The sequence below is a fragment of the Stegostoma tigrinum genome, chromosome 8 (assembly GCF_030684315.1).
Source record: "Stegostoma tigrinum isolate sSteTig4 chromosome 8, sSteTig4.hap1, whole genome shotgun sequence".
NCBI classification, from domain to species: domain Eukaryota; kingdom Metazoa; phylum Chordata; class Chondrichthyes; order Orectolobiformes; family Stegostomatidae; genus Stegostoma; species Stegostoma tigrinum.
Genome location: NC_081361.1, coordinates 18711822 through 18737531, shown reverse-complemented (window position 1 = coordinate 18737531; position 25710 = coordinate 18711822).

Here is a 25710-nt window from a genome sequence, read left to right as displayed (position 1 = left end):
GAAAACCAAAACATCAGATAACAGTGAGCCAGTAAAGGTCTCTCATTTCTCAAAAAGCACAAATTTAAGGTTCCCAGTCTGGTCCAGGCAGCAGCAAATGGGACTTCTATTTGCACTGTGCGCATCTCCTGATTTTACAAAGTATCATAATTTTGTGAATGCAATAGAATGCGTGGTCCAATGTTTAAGCAATTTATTCATTAGCCGTAATAGAAGTGATCAACTTTCCAATGTTAACATACAACAGCTGGACTGATACAATATTCAATGTGGATCTGCGTGAACAGAATGGGCTTGTCAGGGGCTTAAACCATTCCAAGCTCTAAAATTAGGTTCCATTTTAATCATATCAGCAACATGTTGGATACTCCATTACCAAAGACTTGCGATATTCAACCAGTTGTTTGGAAATACACAACTTGGGTATATCTGTAAAACAGGTCATGCATTTTCAAGTATTATGCCTTTCATTCATCAGGATAGCTGCAAGAATATTGACACAAAAGGAAACAACATTTCAAACTGCACAAAAAAAAGTTCTGATGTGTTGAAAAGTGCATTATGATTGATAGGGATGTTATCAATGGAAACTTTCAGGGAAATAAGGAAACAGTTATCATCCTCGAGGGCATTGGTCCATGATGACACCAAGCAAGACCTGATATTAACAAGTGATTCCTGCCCATACAGCATCAGGATAGTATTAGCTCATAGTCAGCCCAATGGAGAAGAACACCGAATAGTGTATGCATCTGGGACTTTGGTGGATGTGAAGTGTAAATGCACCCGGCTGGAGAACAGAAGTTCAGTGGTCATATTTAGAGCCAGGAAGTTCCATCAATACCTTTATGGATGTAAACTTGTCATAATAATGGGCCACAAATCTCTGCTGGATCTACTTAAAAAGTAGCAGGCAGTGCCACCCATAGCTTCAGGCTAAATTCAGCAGTGGGCTCTAATACGAAGTGCATGTAATTAAAAGTTGGAACACCATCTGGGAAGCCAAGTAGCAAATGCATTGAGCTGCATCCCACTGGCAGATCCGCCGGCAATAGGAGCTGGAAGAATCCATAATGGTTTTAAATTTTCTGGGCACACTTCAAGTCACAGGTAACAATATCAGGCTTTGGACGCAGAAAGATCTGGTCCTGGAAAAATTGAAACAGCTGATGGTGATGGGGGAAAACAAAGGGCTATCACAACCAGAACAGGAACCTTTTTGGACACAGAGAGACCAGATCACAACAGAGGGTTTCACATTATTATAGGGAGCAAGTATGATTGTCCTGAGTAAGGTCACCGCCAGTTACTGGCTGAGCTCTACCAGGGTCATCCAGAGGTTTCCAAAATGATGATGTTAACGATGCATTATATACACAAGACTCTGCTGAGCGAGAGAGACGGTTTACTTCAGGCGACAAAGTTTGATGTCGGAACCATGGGAATGGCCCCACAAGGGTAAGGGACACTGTCGATGCATATTCACTCCACTGAAACATAATGTTCTGACATTATATTGTGTGACTATACTGAACATGCAAGTGATCCACATGAGAGTGGCAAACTCACAAGCTGTGCGGTAGCAAAACGTGCCCGGTTTCTGGACTGCTTTTCCCACTGTTCCGGAATTTGTGGGTTGCCCTTCCCTGTCAAGTGTTGAAGATACCTCAGGATCTTAGAAGAATACAGTGAATATCTCTGATTTTTCTGTCTGAAGAGGAGAATTAATTTCTTCTGAGACACTCCAGGCGCAACAGGCAATCTACTGTGTGTTACACACCTCCCATATCAGAGGCAAAGTTAGAGGAACTTGACCCAGTGCGAAAATGCCCCAGGAAGAGCTACAAAAAAAATCAGCCTATGCCCTTGTACACAGAGGGAGAAGGATCTAGAGACTGGAACTAGGTGAGCCAGGTGAAACTCAGAGTACAAGTTCCCTGATTGGGACTCTTAACTTGTTTCAATCAGGAAGCCATGGCTGACAGATCAGAACAGGAGTGTCATATGTCCTGTTCACACTGAGAGCTGGCTCAGTGTCAAAGGCTTTCCATGTGTAAATAAGGGGTGACTGTTGATGGGATACTGGCCTCTGTGGAGGTATTTCGTCATATGGAGATGTTTACCCACACAATCATTGGCGTCGGCACTTTTGAACCAAGTACGTTTCAATTCTCCTTCAACCTTGTTAAGATTTGGAAGGAGAGACTTTCAAATTTCTTAGCCAGAATGCATGTCATGTCTTACAATTCAAGGGCGAGGTTATCTTTTCAATTATATGTTGGAAATCTCTGCAGATCTCGTGGTAGTTGGATAGGATTTACCAAAAGTTTAATCCAGGACAAACTGATGGAGTAATGGGAAGGTAGAATATCTTATAAACGATATCCTTCAACTTAAGTGTTCAAACAGAGCCAAACCGTGGAGCCAGAAACAAAATCAGAAATTACTGGAGAAACTTAGCAGATCGGGCAGCATCTATGGGAAGAAGACAGAATTAGCTTTTCGGACTGGTGACTCATCACACCCGGAGTTTTGAGTCACTGGGCTCGAAAAGATTAACTCTGCTTTCTGCTCCCAGATGCAGGCAGTTTTCCTGAGTTTCTCCAGTTTTATTTTTGTTTCAGATCTCCAGCATCTGTAGTTCTTTGTTCTATTTTCATGGGCGTGGAAATCTGAAACAAACACAGAGAATTTGAAATACTCTGCAAATCTGGCAGCATCTGTGGAGAATGAAAAAAGAGTGAACGGTTCAGGTTCAATATGACTCTTCTTCTGAACTGAAAGAGGTTGTAAAAAGTCTTCTTTTATACAATGAACAGAGGCAAATGAGACAAACGGGAAAATTAGATGGTGTGCAGGCCCAGTGCAAAAGGAAAATGTGCTTTCCGTCGTGGCGAAAGACAAAAAGAGCTGAAAATTGGGTAGAAATCAATGTGTGAAAGGGAGCGAATAGGTGATCTCCAGTGATAGCAAAACAATTGAGACAAGGCTGTTGTGGCGCATGGGGAGAGAGCGGCTGTAAGAAGAATGGAGAACAGTCATCATACAGCAAGTTTCTCATGTAATTATCTTCAATATTGAGTCCTTGAGGCTGTGCAATGCCGAAAGGGAAAATGAAGTATTGTTCCATGAGCTTGGGCTGCCCTTTGTTGAAAGACTGCAATCAGCACAGGACAGAAATGTGAGCGTGAAAGTTAAAATGGCACGCAACCCAGAAATCTGGGAGTTCAAATTGTTTCCGAGATAGTAGGAACTGCAGATGCTGGAAAATCTGAGATAACAAGGTGGAGAGCTGGATGAACACAGCCGGCCAAGTAGCATCAGAGGAGCGGGAAGGCTGACGTTTTGGGCCTAGACCATTCCTCAGAAATGGAGGAGGGGAAGGGAATGTGAAATAAATAGGGAGAGAGAAGGAGATTGATAGAAGGTGGATAGAAGAGAGGATGGATGGAGAGGAGACAGAATGGTCAAAGAGGCAGGGATGAAGCCTATGAAGGTGAGTGTAGGTGGGAAGGTAGGGAGGAGATAAGTCAGTCCAGGGACGATGGACAGATTAAGGGAGCAGGATGAGTTTCGGAGGTAGGAGACGACAGTGGGACTTGAGGTGGGAAGAGAGAATAGGTGGGAGAAAGGACAGGTTAGGGAGGTGGGGACAGGTTGGGCTGGCTTTGGGATGCGGTGTCGGGAGGGGAGATTTTGAAGCTTGTGAAATCCTCATTGATACCATTGGGCTGCAGAGTTCCCAAGCAGAATATGAGTGGCTGTTCCTGCAACCTTCGGTTGGCATAGTTGTGGCACTGCAGGAGGGCCAGGGTTATCTGCGGAATGGGGAAGGGAAGTTGAAGTGGTTCGCGATTTGGACATGCAGTTGATTCATGTGAACCGAGCGTAGGTGTTCTGCAAAGTGGTCCCCAAGCCTCTGCTTGTTTTCCCCGATGTAGAAGGGGCCACAATGGGAACAGCGGATGCAGTATACTGCATTAGCAGATGTGCAGGTGACCAAAACCTTCTTGGGGCCTGGGATTGGGGTGAGGGGGATGTGGAGGGGCAGGTGTAGTACTTGCTGCGGTTGCAGGGAAAAGTGCCAAGTGAGGTGGGGCTGGAGGGGAGTGTGGAGTGGATAAGGGAGTCGTGGAGAGAGTGGTCGCTCTGGAAAGCAGATAACGGGAGGAGGGAAACTGACTTTGGTGGTGTGATCGGATTTCAGATTGTGGAAGCGTCGGAGGCTGATGCGTTGGATTCACTGGAGTGGTATGTGAGGATGAGCATGATTCTGTGTTGGTTACTCTTGCGGGGAGAGGGTGTGAGGGATCAGTTGTGGGAAATGTGGGAGACACAGTCGAGGGCATTGTGAAAAGGGCTTTCCCCAGGGACCACTCTTTCCCTGACTCCCAAGTTACTGATTTGGAGCATCTGCAGTCTCTTCGGGGTTTTTATTTTCAAAACTTGATTGGGAGAGGCTATTTGTAGGTAAAGATTGGGATGCAGGATTCCTTTCAAAAAGAGGATAATTGGAGTCAAGAGACAGTTTGTTCAGGTTCATGTGAAGGGTCAGGCTGATCGTTGCCGGGTATGCTGAATGGCGAGAGAAATTGAAGAGAATACAAGGTGTTGAGCTGGATGAACACGGCAGGCCAAGAAGCATCAGAGGAGCAGGGAAGCTGATGTTTTGTGTCTGGACCCATCTTCAGAATGAGGCAGGTGAAAGAGATTCTGAAGAAAAATAGAGAGATGGGGAGGCGGAAGGATAGGGGAGCAGATAGGTGGAGAGGAGATGGGCAGGTCAAAGAGGTGGGGATGGAACCAGTAAATGTGAGTGCAGGTGGGGAGTGAGGGTGAGGGTCAGTCAGTCCAGGGAAGACAGACAGGTCAAGGAGGCGGGGATGAGGCTGGGAGGTAGGAGGTGGTGGTGAGGATTGAGGTGCGAGGAATGGATAGGTGGGAGAATGGAGGGACAGGTTAGTGAGGCAAGGACAAACTGGACTGGTTTTGGGAGGCGGTTGGGAGTGGGAAAGTTTTGAAGCTTGTGAAGTCCACTTTAATATCACTGAGCTGCAGGTTTCCCAAATGAAATATGAAGTGCTGCTCCTGCAACCTTCGGGTGGCATCATTGTGGCAATGGAGGAGGCCCAGGATGGACATGTTGGCCAAGGAGTGGTAGGGGGACTTGAAGTGGTTCGCGACTGGGTGGTGCAGTTGTTTGTCCCAAATGGAGTGTAGGTGATCCACAAAGCTGTGTCCATGCCTCCGCTTGGTTTCCCCATTGTAGAGGAGTCCACAAAGCGAAATTAAAGGTCTGGTTCAGAAACACGAGGTATACGTCACGTTGAGACAGTTGGGATTGAGTGAATCCCTGGAGAAGCAGAAGGGCAGTCAGTGTGTATTTAAGAGGGAAGCCAGGAGTGCAAAATAGGGACATGGAATAGCTTCGGCAAGTAAAGTTCAGGACAACCCAAAGAGATTCTACAACTACATTAAGGGCAAAAGAGTAACGAGGGAGAGAATAAGGTGCTGTAAATATCCAAATGGCCAATTGTGTGTGAAACCGCAGGTGACGGGTAAGATTCGAAATGAATATTTCACATCAGTATTTACTGTGGAGAAGGACATGGAAGCTCGGGAACTTGGGGAAATAAATAGGGATGTCCTGATAACAGTTCATATTACAGAGGAGGTGCAGGAGGTTTTAAAATGCATAAAAGTGGATGAGTCCCTGGGAACTGAGCAGGTGCATCCCAGAGGGAGGGCAGCAATTAGTGGGCCCTTTGCTGAGGCATTGGCATCATTGAAAGCCATGTGTGAGGTGCCAGGGGACTGGAGGTTGACTAACGCGATGCCATTTTTTGAGAAATGTGGTAAGAAAAAGCCATGGAACTATAGACCAGTGGGCCTGACTCCAGTGGCAGATAAGTTATTGGAGGGGATCCTGAGGGATAGGATTTACATGCATTTGGAAAGGCAACTGGTGAGCGTGGCTGTGTGTGTGAGAAATTGTCTCTCCTACGTTGTTCAAGATTTTCTTTAAGACCTCAGGAAGAAGGCTGTTGAAGGCAGAGCAATGGATGTTGTTTATATGAACTTCACTCAGGCTTTCGACAATGTGCTGCATGGGTAGACTGTGAAAAAAGGTTAGATTCCGTGGAATACAGGGACAACCAGCAATTTAGGTACAAAATTGGCTCAAAAGTAGGAGACAGGTTGATGGTGGGGTGTTCCTTTCTGGACTGAAGGCCTGTGACCAGCGGTGCACTGCAAGGTTTTGGTGCTGGCTCCAGTGCTTTTTATCATTTATGTAAATGATTTGGGTGTGAACATAAGAGATACGGCTAGTAGATACGTAGATGACACCAAAATTGGAGATGTAGTGGGCAGCAAAAAATGTTACCTTCGAGTATAACAGGTCATTGATCAGATGGGCCAGTGGGCCAAGGAGTGGGAAATGGAGTTTATTTTAAATAAAGGAGAGGTGCTGCATTTTGAAAAGTCGAATCAGCACCGGACTTAACGGGAAGGTCCTGGGGAGTGTTGCAGAATAAAGAGACGTTGGGGTGCAGGTGCAGAATTCTTTGAAAGTGGAGTGGCAGGTCGATAGGATAGTGAAGAGGGTGTTCAGTATGCTTGCATTTATTGCTCATTGCATTGAGCCTAGGAGTTGTGAGGTCATGTTATGGCTGTACGGGGCCTTAGTTCAGCCACTCTTGGAATACTGTATTCAGTTCTGGTCTCCCTGCTATATGAAAGATGTTGTGAAAGTTGAAAGGATTCAGAACGGTTTCACAAGGATGTTGCCAGGTTTGGGGGTTTGAGCCACAGGGAGAGGCTGGGGCTATTTTCCATGGATTGTCAAAGACTGAGTGGAGAGGTTTAAAAAAATGTTCAGCATTGGTAGAGTCAATAGCCAATGTCTTTTTGCCCAGGGTAGGGCAGTTGAATACGAGAGTGCATAGGTTGAAGGGGAGAGGAGAAGGTTTTGAAAGGGACCTCAGGGGCAATGTTTTCACAGAGAAGGTGGTGCATGTATCGACCAAGCTGTCAAAGGAAGTGGTGGAAGTAGGTACAATAACATTTAAAAGGAATTTGGATGGGGATACAAATAGAAAGGGTTCAGAGGGACATGGGCCAAATGCTGACAAATTGGACCAGATCAGTTTAGGGTGTTTGGCCAGCGTGGACAATTGGACCAAAGGGTCTGTTTCTGTGCTGTACAGCTCTATGACTCCATGAGTACCAGAGACCCTTAAACATCAGAATACATTCCTCCTCACGTCAGTTTTAGCCTGAGGAGTAGGATCCGTCCACTCTGTCCATTTCTTTCCTATTGCTTCCTCCTTTTTTTTTGCTTCTTTCTTCTTGGTGATGTCCAGAATGCCCGGCTTCAGTGCAGGCCTAGTGAAGTTATCTCTCAGCTGACGTGCTCTCAGCATGGTCTTCTGGCCTTGAGGTGATTCCAAAGCAGTGTCCTCGAGAGATTCAAAGTGTAGCCTGCCACGGTTGGGAGTTGAGGATCAGACTGGAGGTTAGGTGCCAGAATGAACTGAGTTACAAAAACTGACATTCTGAACTTTTTGTTTGTACTTTAGAATGTGTTTCTCTGATCTATCATGGTGAACATTTTCTCTATTTTTCCAATTGATTCCTATGATCTATAATCCTTATTTATTTCTTTATTTATTATTCGAATTGATTCCGATGATCTTCAGTTTCATTTTTGTAAATATTTTCCTGACCAACAATTTGTACTTAAGAATCTTAACCTGGCTACCTCTATACATAAGTTGGCCCAAGATATGACATTTGAGTACGTGTGACAATAAAACTAATTCTAAGATTCAGTTCGAAAATGGCACCCTTTATTTGGAGACTATACTCTATGCTCCTAGACTCTCCCGTGAAGGAAACATCCTTTCAACATTTAGCCTGTCAAGCCTCTGAAGCATTCTGTACGATTCAACAAGATCACATCCTTCTATATATCCCAACCCACTCAGCCTTTGCTCAGAAGGTAATCCCACCACACTGGAGGTCATCGAGTGAATCTTCTTTGTGCTGCCTCCCGTAAAATGATATCTTTTAAATAAGGGGACAAAAACTGCTGACATTGTGAAAATATGGTCTCACCAGCACTTAGTACAGTTGCTGTAAGACCTCCCTAGTCTGACACCCCAACCTCCTTGAAATAAGGGCCAACAAGTCTTTGTGTATACCTGCTGCATCTGTGTGCTACCTTCTTGTGTTTTGTGCACAAGTACCTCAATTGCCTTTGTTGCACATTTCTGCTGCTCTTCACCATTTGAATACAACAGCTCTTTTGTTTGTCCTTCCAAAATTAACAACATTGTATTTTCTCACATTAAATTCCAATGGCTTTTTGTCTGCTCAGATGTCAATATCTCTTTGTGAACTCTTTGTGTCCCTCTCGCAACCAGCCCTTTCACTTATTTTTATTTTTTTTCTGCAAATTCTGCCCCGGTCATTATATTTCCTTGCTCTAAGTGATTTATGTATGTTGGAACAATTGTGGTCCCAGCACCGATCCCTGTGAAAATCCACTGGCCACAGGTCACCAAGTTGAAAACGAACCTCCAATCACTGCTCACTATTTCTTAGCTGTTAGCCAATTCTCCATCCCTGTTAACAAGTCACCTCCAACACCAGGGGCTTTTATCTGAAGACTTCACCTTTTGTGAGGTACCTTGTTGAACACTGACTCAAAGTCCAAATACAACACATGTCCTGGCTCCTCCCTAATTGCTCTGGTTGAGCAATCTTTAAAAAAATAAGAGTCAGAGATGATTTCTCTGACATGGAGCCGTGATGACTCTGTTTAATTAGAGTACTATCTTCCAAATGCACTGTTATTATTTCCTTAATGATTGATCCCCATACTTTTTCAACATTAAATGTTTGGCCTAAAGTTACCTGCTAGTCTGGTCCCCTGTGCATCCTTTAAATAACTTACAGCCCCTTTTACACACACACACACACACACATCTCACAATATAACAATTCAAAATAAATTTATTACAAATCTGAACATTAAATAACATGAAATTTGAATCTGAAACATATGTAATAGCACTGGCAATACTAAACAATCTATTAATTCTTGTGGTTTCCTTTGTTAAAAAAAATGTTTTTTTTAAAAATCCAGAATATTTAAAACGACTCAACAAACAAAGATTTGTGCGCTGAAGACACTGAAGACCGAGACACACATTTCAGCTAAGTGCTCATCACTGCACCAATCGTTTGGATAAATGGTCAATGAGTTTGTTTGTTTCCCCCAAAATGGCTTGAACTTTAGAAATGTGTATCCTCTCACAGAATCTCTCTCACTGTTTCATTCACAGTCTCACAGTTGTACACACAGACTCTCTCACACAGAGTCACATCCAGACAATCTCTCACAGACTCACACTTCCATTTAGCCTCTCTCTCACAGCCTCACTCATCCAGTCTCACTCACTCAATTTCTCTCTCGCTCTCTCACACACACTCTCAGTCAGTCACACTCATACTTCACAAAGCCACACTCACACTCACTCAGTTTCACTCACACAAATGGACTTATTCACACACATGGACTCACTCTGACATCCCACAATTTCACAAGCACAATCTTGTCCAGTCTTAGTCTGACACACACAGACACAGACACACAGATACACACACGCACACACAACCTCACAATTTCATTCACACACAAGCTCTCTGTGACCTTCACTCACACACATTCTCACTCACACTCACGTTCTCACTCACACACACGGTCTCACTCACACAATCTCACTCAGGTGCTGCGGTCAGAGATTACACAGTATGCAGCTGGAGGAACACAGCAGATCAGGCTGTAACAGAGGAGCAGGAGAGCCAACGTTTTGGGTTGGGACCCTTCATCAGGACTGGGGAGGTGGAAGGGAGCTGGGAAATAGAGGGAGTAGGGGTGGGGTTGGAGGAAGGTAGGTGGGATGGTGGTAGGTGGATGCAGGTAGGGGTAGTGGGGATTGGTCAATGGGAAGGGTGGTGCGGATAGGTGGGAGAGCAAATGGACAGGTTGTGTCAGGTGAAGGAGGTGGGGATGAGAGGGAGGATTGGACATGGGATGAGGCCAGGGTTGGGGAGGTTTGAAACTGGTGACTTCGGTGTTCAGGCCATTGGGCTCTGGGCTTGTGAGGTGGAATATGAGGTGTTGTTCCTCCAGTTTGTGTGTGGCATCACTGTGTTGGAAGTAGCAGAGAATGATATGCTGGATGTGAAGGTTGGTGGGGTGGCATGTGAGGACCAGGGGGATTATTTCTTTATTTTAGCTGGAGTGACAGGTTTGAGGACAGAAGTGTGGAAAATGCAACAGATGCAGTTTAAGGTGTTTTGAACCAACAGAGGCAGGTTGTTGCAGTCCTTGAAGTAGGAAACATACTTCAACAAATGTACATTCCCACTCTGTTGATCCAACATGCCTTCAACCACAGATCTTGTATTTCCCATACTTCTGCCCTCAAAACACCTCGCCGCAATAAAAATAAGGACAGAGTGCCCCTGCTTCTCACATACCACCACTCCAAACTCCGCACCCAGTGTACCATTCTCCACCAATTCTGACAGCTACAATTCGATCCCACCACCAAAGAGATAATTCACTCCCCACCCCTTTTTGCCTTTCTGCTCGGCCCACGACTCCGTCATCTGCTCCACACTGTCCATTTACACCACCACTGAGCCCTGGCATCTTTCCACGCAAACACAGGAGGCGCTACACCTGCCCGTACACTACCCCGACTCACCTCCATCCAAGGACAAAGGCAAACTTTCCAAATCTGACTGGGATTCACTTGTATATCCTTCAACCTGGTCTACTGTCTCCACTGCTCCCGATCATACCTCCACTGCAATGGTGAGACCAAGTGCTGGCTCGGGGACTGATTCAAGGAACATCTGTGCTCTGTACACGACAAACAACAAACACCTTCCAGTTGCCAACCATTTCTCACTCCCACTTCCTGGGTGACATATGCATCCAGGGCTTGGTCCAATGACAAGGATCACAACTACACCCCTCCATTGATTGAAAACTCCTTCACCTGCATCTCTTGCATTTCTCTCCTCAAACCACCTCCCCTCAATAATAATAAGGACAGAGACCCCTGGTCTTCACAGACCAATCCACCAACCTCCACATGCAGCGTATCAGTCTCCGCCACGACCGCCATGTGCGATCTGGCCCCAAAAGCATAGAGATATTTATCCCCCCACCATTGTCTGCCTTTCGTAGCGATCGCACACTCTGTGACACCCTCATCCACTCCACACTTCCCATTTTGGGGGCACTGTTGTTCGTCTTTTTTTGTAAATGACCTGGATGAGGGATGGGTTCGTAAATTTGCAGATGAGACAAAAGTCGGTGGAGTTGTGGATCATGCGAAAGGATGTTGCAGGTTACAGAGGGACATAGATAGGCTGCAGAGCTGGGCTGAGAGTTGGCAAATGGAGTTGAATGCAGAAATCTGTGAGGTGATTCACTTTGGAAGGAGTAACAGGAATACAGAGTAGTGGGCTCATGGTAAGAGTCTTGGTAGTGTGGATGAGCAGAGAGATCTCGGTGTACATGGACATAGATCCCTGAAGGTTGCCACCCAGGTTGATAGGTTGGTTAAGAAGGCATACGGCGCCTTAGGTTTTATTGGTAGAGGGATTGAGTTTCGGAGCCATGAGGTCATGTTGCAGCTGCACAAATCTCCGGTGTGACCACACTTGGACTATTGCACACAGTTCTGGTCGCCGCATTATTAGGAAGGATGTGGAAGCATTAGAACAGGTGCAGAGGAGATTTACCAGGATGTTGACTGGTAAGGAGCAAAGGTCTTTATGAGGAAAGGCTGAGGGACTTGAGGCTGTTTTTTGTTGGACTGAAGAAGTTTAAGATGTGACCTCATAGAGACATACAAGACAATTAAAGGATTAGATACGGTGGACGGTGAGAGCCTTTTTCCTCGGATGGAGATAGCTAGCACAAGGGGGCATTGCTTTAAATTGAGGGGTGACAGATAGAGGACAGATATCAGAGGTAGATTCTTTACTCAGAGTAGTAAGGGCGTGAAATGCCCTGCCTGCAACAGTACTAGCCTTGCCAAGTTTAAGGGCATTTAAATGGTTGTTGGATAAACATAGAGATAATAGTGGAATAGTGTCGATTAGATGGGCTTCAGTTTGGTTTCACAGGTCGGCGCAACATCGAGGGCTAAACGGCCTGTACTGTACTATAGTGTTCTATGTTCTATGTTCTAACCCCACCACCCGCAGCCTATTCCTCTGCAACTGCAGGAAGTGCTACACTGACCCTACGACTCCCCCTTCACGGCCATCCAAGGCAAATTTTCCATGTCCAATTGGGGTTCACCTGTACATCCTACAACCTGGCCTACTGTATCCATTGTTCCCAACATGGCGACCTCAACATCAGTGAAACCAAGTGCAGACTCGGAGACCAATTCATGGAGCACCTGCCCTCTGTTCATAACAAATGCAACAGCTCCTGGTTTCAAAGCATTTTAACTCCACCTCCCACTCCCTGGATGACATCTCCATCCTGGGCCTCCTCCGATGTCACAATGATGCCACCCGCAAACTGGAGGAGCAGCACCTCATATTCCACATCAGGAGCCTACAGCTTTGTGGCCTAAGCATGGAAATCACCAGTTTTAAAACCTCTCCACCACCCTGCCTCATGCCATGTCCAACCCACCATCTCATGCCTGCCTCCTTGACCTGACACAACTTGTCCATCTTCTCTCTCACCTATTGCTCTGCCCTTCCCACTGACCAGTCCCCACTACCCCTAGCTGCACTCACCTATCACCATCGCACCTGTCTTTCCCCAGCCACACCCCTCCTCTCCCTCTTTATTTCCCGGCTCCCTTCTCCCTCCCTAGTCGTGAGGAAGGATCGACTCTCCTGTCCACTTATGTTGCCTGACCTGTGAGCTTCGTTCAGCTCCACACTGTACTGACTCACTCTGAGTTCACACAATCTCACTCTCACATATAGACTCACACAGTCTCACGCACACAAATGCACGTTCAGTCACATACAAATTCCTAGTCTCTCACACACGATCTCACTCTGACTCTCTCTCACACACACACACAAACACCCACACACACTCACACAGTCTCACTCTGACTGCACACAGTCACACGCACTCACACTCACACTCACACAATCTCACTCACTCTCTCACTGACTTGACACAATCTCGCTCACACTCATGGTCTGACTCACACTCTCACAGTCTCACTCTCAGTCTCACTCACACACAGTCTCACTCCCACTCACTCACACACATGGTCTCACTCTTAATCTCACTGACTTCACACAGTCTCACTCTCAGACACACACTTACACAGTCTCACTCAGACAAACACATATCTCACTCAACTACAAACTCCACGTCTCTCTCACACAGTCTCACTCTCTCACTCGCAGTCTCACTCACAGCCTACTCTGATACTCCCATTTTCACAGTCTCACTCACACACTCAGTCTCAGTCACAATCTGACTCTGACTTCACACAATGTCACTCACCCAAACACTCACACATTCTCACTCACACAAACTCACAGTCTCGCTCACACACAACCTCTCGGTCTCATTCATACACAAACTCTCATTCTCACTCACACATAGTCTCATACTGGCTCTCACTCACAGATTGCTTTTTCAAAACCAACCAATCAAAACATGTTTGTCATGTTTATGGAAGACTGGTCACAGGATTCAATTATCCAGCCTTTAACCAAAATTTGCTGTTGTGCGTGATGTTATAAAAGGCAGAGAGAAGCACTTTACTCGAAAATCCAAAGTTCATGTCGTCCAGGTTGTCTGAAGGCAATCACTGTTTTCCAAATTGCCCTATAATTTGAAGGAGAATACTGTCAAGGTCATTTATTCAGATATAGCAGGGTTTTGAACATTAAACAAGAGGTTTTAGATACAATTGAGACAATATGAAACTGTGTGTTCCTTACAGCTAAAACTTCCAGAAACACGAAGATCTTCTTCTGGTGAAACCTGGTATTGTCATGCTTGGAGGCCTATATGTGTACCGATTCCTCAGGATGAAATTATAATTTACGGTTTTATTCATTGCATAATACACATTTGCATTTTGCGGAAGTACGAGCACTGAAAAAAACAGAGGAAAAGCACATTATTATTCACATATGCTTTCATAATATTGATTGTACAGCATCAAACACAGAAAGTTGCAGTGTGATCAATGCAAAAACACTGAGAAAAGCAATCATTTCCTTCAGCATTGAATCGGAATCTTCAAGCTAACACCACTGGGGACACCGAAAACCAACACAAGTCAGTAATCCAGCGTATGACCATTTTCTGAGGGCAATGATCGATGCACAATAAAAGCCAGCTTTGTCAGTGACTCTTGCAGCCAGTGGATTGATTTTTTTTTCTCAGAAAATTGACAGGAATTGCATGCTGCAGATGCATTGGGACTCTTTATCCTAATAAGACATCCTGTTTAACACAGTCTGGATCGCATGTTTTAAACCACAGCAGAATGAAACCTCTGAGTCCTCTTTTCTACTTTTCACCAGGAAATGGTGAGGGGAGGCTTGCTGCAGATTAGCAATTTGGCTGCAGTGACCACACCTGTATTTCTTGTCTCTCAGCCATGGGGCAAAAGGAGGGGAAAAAGATTAAGTTTAGCAACAGGAAGCATTTCTTTTGGAATAACCAGTTAGAACAAGACTGAACAAAGCAGAACAATGTTATATCAATGTGAATAATTCTGGGCTCATTGCCACAACCAACTCCAGATGTGTAACCTTCACTCAATACGGCTTTAAGAGTGGTGGGCATGTGGAATGCGCTGTTGGCAGGGATAGTGGAGTGAGATACTTTCGAGACTTTGAAGCGGCCCTTGGGTAGGCCCGTAGAGGATAGTAAAAAGTACAGCGTGCAGGATAGATTGATCCTAGTGGGATAATAGCTCGGCACAACATGGTGGGCCACAAGGCCTGTACTGTGCTGTACTGTTCTATGTTCTATGTGAAGTGGTTCTGAAGAAGGGCGGCTGGACCCAAAACATTCACTCTGATTTCTCTCTACAAGTGCTGCCACACCTGCTGTGTTTTTCCTGCACTTCTGCTCTCCAGTATTTGCAGTTCTTGGAGATTTTTTTGGCTTTAGGGCAATCAGATGAAATTCGGGACACCAAATAATTCCAGTAGGTGCAAATATTAGCTGTTTACTGGCTTTACATTCATCAGAGATGAATCCTGCTGAACATAGTTGGATGTGTTCAATTATACAAATTGAAATATCTTCAGCATTTTGGTGAAATCAGTGGGAAATATCAATCCCCTTGCAGCTGTTATGATATTCAGAAATAGATTTAGACTAAATTGATGCAAATTCCCCTGCTCACCTTTCTTTGATTCTATGATCTGCGCAAGATCATAATCCTGAGGACGGTCGGTTTCAAATCCGAGCACGGCCATTGCTTTCGTGAAGATGTCCGATACCCGGTCTTGGTTAGTCACCTAAATAAAACAATATTCACTTTTCATTCATGCATTCGACACACACACACAAACAAATGAAATTTGTCAAAGCTCAATTTCCAATCGGTTGAAAAACATAGCTGTTTTCACTCAGAAGACCAATTGGGACATTACACTGAAAGCTGTAAAAGTTACGTGAAGAAAATTAAGACTGGTAGGGCCGTTATTGTAAAACATGCCTTCGATGCTCCATAACCCATAGACTGTGATCAGTAAATGCTGCAATGTGAATAGCAACAGATTCCAGTGCTCAGGTTTACCTACACAGTCAGTTTGAAGTCAGTAAGTAGTTATGAAAGTAGTAATTTAAATAAGCCACTTCCATCCCCTCCCACCCAAAACCCCAATACCATTTGCCTGCTTTTAACATTTATTGTCAACACAGAAAATGGCTCAATGGTTGTTCACAAAATCTGAAATTTCCTAACACTGTGCTTATATGTATAAAATGGTTCATAAAATTGCTTTACAGTTTGAGATATTTAGCAATTTGTGATTTGAAGACAGTGCAAATATTTCACATTCAATCAATTGTGAATGGTACAGGAATAATATTGGTTGGGCAGGATATTGAAAAGACCAATTTTTTGGAGAAATTGTCTGTTTTTGTTTAATTCTATCTTATATTTGGCGCTCACGTCTCTCAGCTCAAGTTTGAGCAATGACCTGCAAGATGAAATGCACGAGCTGATTTGCTGTTTCTCCTGGAGAACCACAATGTTTTCTGGTTGACTAGACTCATGCTTAATTTCACTTTAATTGCACCGTAGTTCATGGCTAAAAAAAAATTACTTTGCCAGCCACGCAAAGCAAAGATCATAATAAATATATTAACGAACAACAAATTTGAAAATTGCCACAGAAGTTGTGGAATTAACTTCCTGAGGAAGTGTCAGAGATAGGCAGAATAACAATAGGTAAAAGACATTTGGATAAGTACTGAAATAGGAAAGGTTAGAAGGGATATTTTGCGCTGTATGTCTCGACAACTCAAAGTGGTAGAGTCAACTATGACACAATTAGAGGTTATGTTAACTAATATCCCGTAAATTGATCTTTTTTGAGTAACTAATGTCTTTTCAACTCCGTTTGCGCAGGCTGTAAACAATTAATCACTGATTTTAGTGATTCATTGGCGATGCACTGGGTTTTCTAAAATATGTTTCATAAAGTAGCACACAAGTGTGCGAGCAAAACTGAAGCCTGTGGAATGAAATGGGCAGTGGCGGTATAGACACAAAATTGAGTGAGAACGAGAGTGCAGAATCATGAATAACAGTCATTTGCTCAGACTAAATCAAGGAAATGAGGGAAACTGTTTCTTGGCCCTTCTGATACGATGTACCAAGGACAAAATCTGAGGTCATTGGTGAGGAGAAAAGGCCAAAAAAATTGCGAATTCTGCTGTTACCAAACCACAATATCTGAACATGTGGACAAAGCAGATTAAATTGCCTTCTTAAGGGGAACGAATAATTATATGAGACAAAATTTGCAGTGCAGTGGTAAAAAGGACATTGGAACAGGACAAGTCAGATACTTCTTACTGAAATTTAGCACAGACACAATTACCCAAAGTTTTTTTCACTTTGTAATAACGTTCCATGATTCTTTGCCTGGCCTCAAACGACCGTGTTCATTGGCAAAAATATATTCCTTTTTTAGCAGGAAACGTTGTTGCCATTTTTGTTGCAATTTGTTTTGTATTTCACAAATGTTCAATTTGAATAGGTCGTTTGCCATTTGCTTGTCTAAATTCCTCCTCAATTCTTCGGCTGGTTCTGCCCCAGCTCCAACTCTCTGACAACCCAACAAATGTTCTTTTTACCAGGTCATAGAGATGATGTTTGTAAACCATATTTAAATGCCAGAAGCAATTTCACACACATCACACTGAGCTCTGTGGAGCCACAATCAAAGACTATCACTGATCCCTTCAAGGAAAATTAACGATCAAGCCAAACAAATAATCTATATGCCTTCCAATTTGGCCAACATTCCTTCGGCTTTACTCAACTGGTCAGTTTGGCAATTCTTCTATTTTGCACACTTCTCCAACCCTTTTTTTTGACGTGCTTTCTTCCATGCTCCAGCCTTTTAAATTTCACATGAGTCAAAGACAGGAAAGAAATACTATTCAATGTCTCTGCTAATATTACTCGATTTGTAGACAGATGGGCCAAAGTGCCTGTGGTCAGCTAACTAAAGATCAGGTCCCTCCTTGCTGATTTTTTGCACAGTTAATGGCGTGGGTTAATTTGCGATTTTTCACTTCAATAGTTATCAGCCCATTCCCAAAATGGGGTAGCAGAGTGCTGCACCTTACTATTGACATTTAAACGAGAAATACAAGGGAAATGCAGTCAGGCCTAAAACCTAAACACTGCCAGTGCATCGCAAAACCGGATCCAAATGATGGACTAAGCACACCCATAGACCAAAAAAAAAATAGGCTTTGGCAATGTGGAAAGCAGACAATGATTATGACTGCATGGCAACAAATAGTTTGGATAAAATATTCTCTCGCCTTTCTGTCGATACTGACAGGAAACAACAACAAATACTTAGACTTGCGAAGAGAGAAAACAATCCAGGTACTTACCAAAATAGTTTTAAATTCTTTTGCTTGGTCTTGCTCAAAACCCACACGGATGAGGCAGCTTTCCCCATTTTGTTGGTTGTATCGGGGGCGTGTTGTACTCTCAAACCTGCCTGAGCAAGCACGCTTCCGAGACTTCGCGATGTCACAGTGTGGATTTGATGTCACACCACTACTGCGTGAATCTCCTGTGGAAGCACTGTCCGTGGATTTCAGTGACTGTGGAAGAATTATTTTGTTTGAGAAGACTTTTGGAAACTGTTGCATATGAGATAGTTCCTTCTTTCCAGTTATATTTATTGTTCCACTTCTGAGGAATTACACTCCCACATGTGTTTACTCGCTGTTTAGCCAACGTCAACAGTTCATCACATAGCACACTGATAAATTACCAAGTTAGTTCCTGAAGCACAATAACATTGTGGTCATTTCACTTGACCATTTAAATTGGTGCTTCAATTCTAAGTTTGTCAGATGAACCCTTTGGGACCTCAGTTTGCACTCAGCAATTGAACATTCTTACATCAATATTTATCTGCCCGTTTCACCCAACTATGCACAGAAATCTTGAATCCAACTACACTGTGTACACTGTGTAACGTTAAGGCACACATTTATGGCATTATGAGTGACTGTGAATGGGCCAGTGTATTGTGAGGGTCAGAATGTGTGCGGGACAGTACCACAGACAGAAAGAAAGACAGAGATAGCAACAGCAAAACACATGGAGCCATAGATCCAATGAAACTAGAAGCAAAATCATTCAAGTCACTGCAGCTCTTAGTTTATTATTAATATAGAGGCAATCACAACACTAAACAGGAGAATCCATAAAAGGGGAGAGGGTATTTTAAAACAAAATAATACCACTCCAAAACACCCAAACCTGACCGAATAATGCTTAACCTAATTCTTGGGAGAATAAATTGCCAAAATATCCCTGAGACAAGTCCCCCTGGACATATTCAATAAACATCAACCATGAACTTTGATAATCTCCCGCGATACAACGGTCTTCAGCAGACAACACAATAATCAATAGCTAAAAGGCCAAGGATGGAAGGAAAACAAAACATGCAGTCAAGAGGTCTGCGTGCAGGGAGCTGCATTCCTTTATTGCAATTGCTGGATCAAGGCACAGCCAACAGACTCGAAAGTACTGCTTTTGGTGACAGTGCACTTCAAGCTGCTGCAGTCATACCCCATGCACTAAAATTTACTGTGCAGAAATTAAAAATGATGTTCAGGATTCAAGATGAAATACTTTCATTGTTTGTGCGATGATTTTTTTAAAAATCACATGTATAGCTTTATTTATGTATTTTTCAAAGTTGTATAAAATATCTAAGCAAAACAAAGCAAATCTACACGTCTCAAAAAAAAAGTTAGCTTTCATTTCGTCAGCAAATAATATTTGTTTTGGAATCAGATGCTTCAGTAAACGGCAAAAGGTTGAATTTTGTTGGGAATGGCATAGCTGTCTTGCATTGCTTCTGAAACAGAGTAACCCAACTTTGGCAAGTGGGACCTGCTATGGAAAATTGCTGGCAGCGGCCAATCATGAGGATGCTTCGTGAAGCTGCCTTCAAACTGAGGATTACAGTCTGGCTGAAACCTCAAAATGGCTAACAGTCCATTAGCTCTCAAAAGAAAGGTAAAGTAGATTGGCCAGGCAGTCATCCAGCTCCAGTGGTTGAGGCGCTATCACCGAGTCCTCTTGCATCCTCTCGAAAGCATAGGGTAACAGAGGGAAGAAACACAGAAGAAAGTTAGAAAAGAAAGAAGAAGTAAATGCATCTGGACGGACCAGTGTCTCCGTGAACAACCTATTTTATGTGGTGAGTGCCTTCTTGTCTCACCTTTTCCGGTGGATTTTGCAAAGTGCTGTGCTTTTGCATTTCCAAGTTGCTGCAATCTCCTGAAATTCTGGCTGAAGCAATGCTTTCTTCACAATCGTCACTCTCAGGGGATGTTGGATGCTGAGAGCTTTTAGTTGGTGTGCTGTTTGCTTCAACACCTCTCCTTGAAAACAGTTTGCAAAATGGAAAGGGGAACACATCAGAAATATTGAAACGTCATTACATTCTGGACAAACTTTCAAACAAATTAAACTAGAATGAAGGGATGTTGATGCTGTGAGTATCAGAAGTTTGAATTTTGCCACATTCAACCTGTGACAAATTAATAGTGACGCACTAATACCAAGAGTTAGCATTATTAGTGTTGAATATTGTTCCATTTTCTAATGGTTAGGGAGTATACGGATGGGAGATAACATTTTGCATATACAAGTGGCACAAGAATCTGGACTTATGACAACGTTATTCAACCTGATATCAACCTAGTTCATACAAAAGGGAAAATGTGGACTTGAATACCCACAAAGTAGAAAATCTACCCCAACCTGGCCACATGCTAAGGTGTACATACTTTCTTCCTGAAAGAAGAATTTTGTTGACAATTAAAGTTAAAACAAAGTAATACCATTGATAAGTGATAGAAAACTGTGCACAATACTTTGAAAGGTAGGATAGTGAACTCTTAACGTGGCCTTCAGGATATGGGTACTGCAAAAGTTAGAATTCCTATTCAGAACCTTGCATTCAGATTGCACATTTAACACAGAAAATTTCCCAAAACTCTCAAAAGGAGTACTGCAGATGGCATGACAAAAATTTCCCACACTGAAAATCCTGATGTTGGCACATGAGGCATGACATAATACAGGGAGCAGAGCAGATGGCTTCTGAAATGTGAGATTGCAAAATAATGCAGCGTTGTTGATTGCCTCCACTTTGACAATCATATTTCAGCTCCGGAAACTAAAATCACATCCAGAGAACATCTACACTCATGTAAAGAGAAGATATTCCAGCAAGTGAATAAGTGCTTCCCTTCACTTTCTTGGTTTTGATATAACAGTTGCATGACATAGTCCACATCACTGCAAGGCAAAATGCACCAACAAGGCATGGGCTTTCCTCCGAAACTCTACATGGGTGTGTGGGGGAAAAGAATATGACTTTGCTGAGATCAGCTCAGTCCTTGACTATTGTACAGAAATATAAAATAATGTCTCTAGCTCAGGAAAGTTACTGAAAAAAATAAGTTTGAAGTCTTTACTTATGCATGCACGACAACACAAACATATACTTTCATGTCAACTTCTACATGGCAATACATTTGAGTTGTCATGTGGAATTTCAAGTCTGAGAAGCATGGCCGATAATTTTTCAGCACAAGTTATTTTTGCTGCCTGCTGACCCACAAAGTAGAACATAGATCTGATTTTTCATTCCAAATTGTTCATCATTGCCAGTTTTCATCTTATCGGACCACAAATATGCAAATTCATTTCACAGTAACAGCTTTTTTGTTTAATTGTCGCTCATAAACAAATTCAATGAGGTGAAATTTAGCCATGGTGCATAAACTTCTGATAATAAATGAGAATCATGAGACAGCAATACCAAGCTCATCACAGGTCCACATTCTACAATCACGGTCAAAGCAAAGAATCTCTATCAATCAGTCTACAATAGACACATTCACAAGGTGAGAAGAGCACTACTATTCCTTGCTTCGCCTCAAGTTAATCAACTTTATCAGTGACTAAAAACATCTCAGTCCCATGAAGCAATAATGAGTCCATATCAAACAAAACCATTTGTCAAGAAACCGATGTACTTATCTGTCTGTCCAATCATCCCTATAATAAAGGAAGTCATGACATATCTGTTGTATTTAACATGGGATACTTACCAGCTGAAGAGCTTAAACACGCTCTTTTTGGGATTTGCTGGTTTCTCCCGTTCAGAGGAAATACTGGAACTGCAGGATGGCAGATAAACATTTTCAGACAAAATTCATTCAAAATTAAACAGATGCCTTTGTTCAATATTCGTATTATTGATAGCAAATCAATCATTGACATGGAAATGAAATTGCATGAATGATAATTTTGCTTGCAAAAGACACATGTTTTCAGGCAGGAGTACATTGAATATTAGTTTGACTAATGAGTGGCAGCAGATTTCACTGCAAACGTTCTCACTGTCGGCACAGTGATCTTTTCTGCTATGTGAACAGCAGATCAAGATGATAAGAGGTCTTAGGAAGTGTCACCAGACCCAAAAGTTAACTCTGTTTTCTTTCCACAGATGCTGGCAGACTTGCTGAATTTTTCCAGCAATTTCGGAGTGTGTTTTTGAATGACAGCATGCACAGGTCCTTTGGGTATTTTTTTTTTACCAAGAAGATAACCCAACAAGTCTTTTTGCAGAACACATGGAATTGAACAAAACTGTCAAACATCGACAGCAGGTGCAGAAAAATTGACAAGGACCAGGCTTGAAATAAAGTGAATTGAAAAAAATGAGAATCAAACTTTGAGTGCCTAAGGTAATAGAATAGGTTTTAATGTGATGCAGAAGTTCGTCTGGGCCTCATCCACACTGTCATGTGAACGTACAGACATTATCAGGCAAACAATATAAAAGTGGTCATGAATCAGTCACGGCAGGTGACTAAAACACCACGTGTCACGTGTAGGAGGTAGTGAAATGAAAGAGTAGCTCTCTTGACCAGTAGCAACGGGAGCAAGGCTTTCTGTTTCTGATTCTTTTCAGACAATCTGTCCGAAAATCAGCCAAACTGTCCCAGAGGTCAAAACGAACTTTAAATACAACTTATGATCCACGCAAACTGAGGTTCTGTCACATATTGTACTTCCTGTTACAAAAAATATCATGATTGAAGTTGGTTCAAAACTGACTGTACCGGTGTTTGAATTGATGATAATGCCAGGTGCTTGTTACACATGTTCATCCATAGCCTGAGCATGAGCTTAATAGGGAGCTAACAAAGTGTGGAGCTCGCTGAACACAGCAGGCCAAGCAGCACAGATTATTTTAAATAATAACTTCTGTCCACCCACTTATGAAGAAGCTAACTGCTGTCAACTAATGTAAATATTACAAAGCCTGCTCTGTCAAAACAAAAACCAAATTCAGTTTTCTAAAATCTGATCCTTAACCAACTCTGGCCCACCAATGGCAAAGTCATTATTTTTTAGTTGGAGCTTATTTTTGCTTGTATTATTAAAAAGGCACTGTGGCCATCTCTAGATGAGGAAATGATATTTTTAGGCAACCATTTAAAAATACTTAAAAATGCTGGCCAATTGTGTCGGCTTGTTCCTGATTTTGTGTTCGTAATAGGATTGTGTATTTGAAAAGAAATTCGAACAAAAAGAAACACATCTCAAAACTAGTACAGTTTACATCTGGATTTGTAGATGCACCCAAAGCACGAGGTCTTGGACATGTTGCGAAAATTGGTCACTCTTCAAGTCTTTGCATTTTCCTGTTCCCGTTGGCTTAGCGGCAGTACGATCTGTGCTATTATACGCCAATAAAACACATTTTGATACAACACAATGGAAATGATTCATAGAGCAACCGGCTTTATTCCAATATGTCAGAATTCATGATCACAACTTTGAAACCTACGAAAAGGAAGACGATAATAAATTGGCAGGCTCACTAGCATTCAACAGTAGTTAAAATTGTGGGAGATTTTAAAAACCAAACGAAAATATTTTATCTGCACATTCCTACAATCCAGTTACTTACTTGTTATTCTCAGCTAAGTATAGTTGTGTGAAGAACAGGTCCAGAAACTTCTCGTCTGGGCGAATGATGTAACATTGACAAGCAAACTGCATATATTTAAGACACGAAATGATTTCATATTCCTGAACGAACACAAATAAATAACAAGCTGTTAACAAAATGTTAAAATTGCAAGAAGTGTAACTGCTACATCCTACTCAGTGGTACTTTAAACAGCATCAATAACTTTACTCCAACCACACGGTAAATCATGTCACAAAAATATTTCTGCTTTGGAAATAAATGACATTTATGTGACTTTTCAAGGATAAATTTCTGTACAGATTATCCAGGATGGTTTCAGGTCACAAATTCATGATTCAATGATGGATTTTTTTTCAAAGAAGTATTAGGGATTCACCTCAGAACCAGAAGCTGATTTAGGTTGAAGGCAAGAAACATTATGAAAGATCATTTATCCAAGCAAAATAAATTCTGCAAAGTACAAAATAAGTGGCTGGTCTATCGTAATTGATACCAAGGCAGATGGTGAACATGTTGAGTTAATTTTTCAAAGTTGCGGCATCATAAAATTTACGGGCCATGTGCCGCTAGAAGTTACTGGACTATTTTCTTTCAATCACATTGGCTTCTTGGTTGAACCTTGTCACGATTTGACATGTAAAGAGGGGCAGAACTCTCAAAGTCAAATGTTGATAACGTTACTTTTAAGTTGTAAAGTGCATGCCAGTTTTCAACAGATCAGTTGAAATAAACACTTGAAGCATCATCCATGAGAAATGACGGGCTATTTGACAGATGACACTCTGTGCTAATTAAGTGGAGTCACACAGCGTTGGATGCCTATTTTGCATCCCAGCTGATTTTACACCACAGGGCCCAGCTTGGCAAATTCGGCGTCAGTTGTTTCTGATTGCAACCTATTCTATTCATAGGTTAGATTAAAATGGCACCTCAAGTTACAGTTTTGTCAGCAAAACCATGTGACAAACAATGAATTGAACTTTGTATCATGTTAATATTCTCACGCTGTCTGCTGAATGCTGCAGTACAAGACCAAAATATCGTCTGCATGGATTTCCTCTGGGTGCTACTGTTTCCTCCCACAGTCCAAAGATGTGCAGGGGAGGTAGATTCCCATGCTAAGTTGTCGATAGTGCCCAGGGATGTTGAGGTGAGGTGGGTTAGACATGGGGAATGGGTCTGGATGGGATGCTCTTCCGAGGGTCAGTGTGGACTTGTTGGGCCAAATAGCCGGTTTCCACCCTATAGGGATTGTACGATACCCTCAATAGTAACCATGGCAACAGAGATATTTCAGAAGTTGGTCTTACCAAATTCAGAAATATGGAATCAAATGCCCAGTCAGTGATGACCCCAACGGCTGCACTCCCTCACTTTCTGATCTTCCATAAGTAACCGATGCCTCTCTTCTGACGGAAAATACCAACTAATATGGAGAGATTATTTACTCAGTCTCTTCGATAATGAAATAGCTTCCATTGCACCCAGACTAATTTCACAACATCTTCATTCACAGAACACCAGGAAGGTCCTGGACCTGGTTGTGAATGCTGAAAGGTAACTTGCATCATAACAGCAGTGCAAAAACAGGCCATTTGGCTGAACTGCTCCATGCTGCTCTTTACACTTCTCCCACCATGCTCCAAATTCTTAATGTGCCTCTTTGTGCCCTTTCTGACATCTAACTTTCTCTCAAATCCATCTCTGCTATTCTTCTCAACTTGTCCTGGTAGCAGCAGCTTCTGCAATCTGACTGCTGCGAGCAACAAAGCTTCTCCTGATTTCTTTATTGGATTTATTAGTGATCATCCACATTTAAGATGTAGTTGTGGACTCTTCCAACATTCCCCATCAAGCAGAAAAAGCACAACA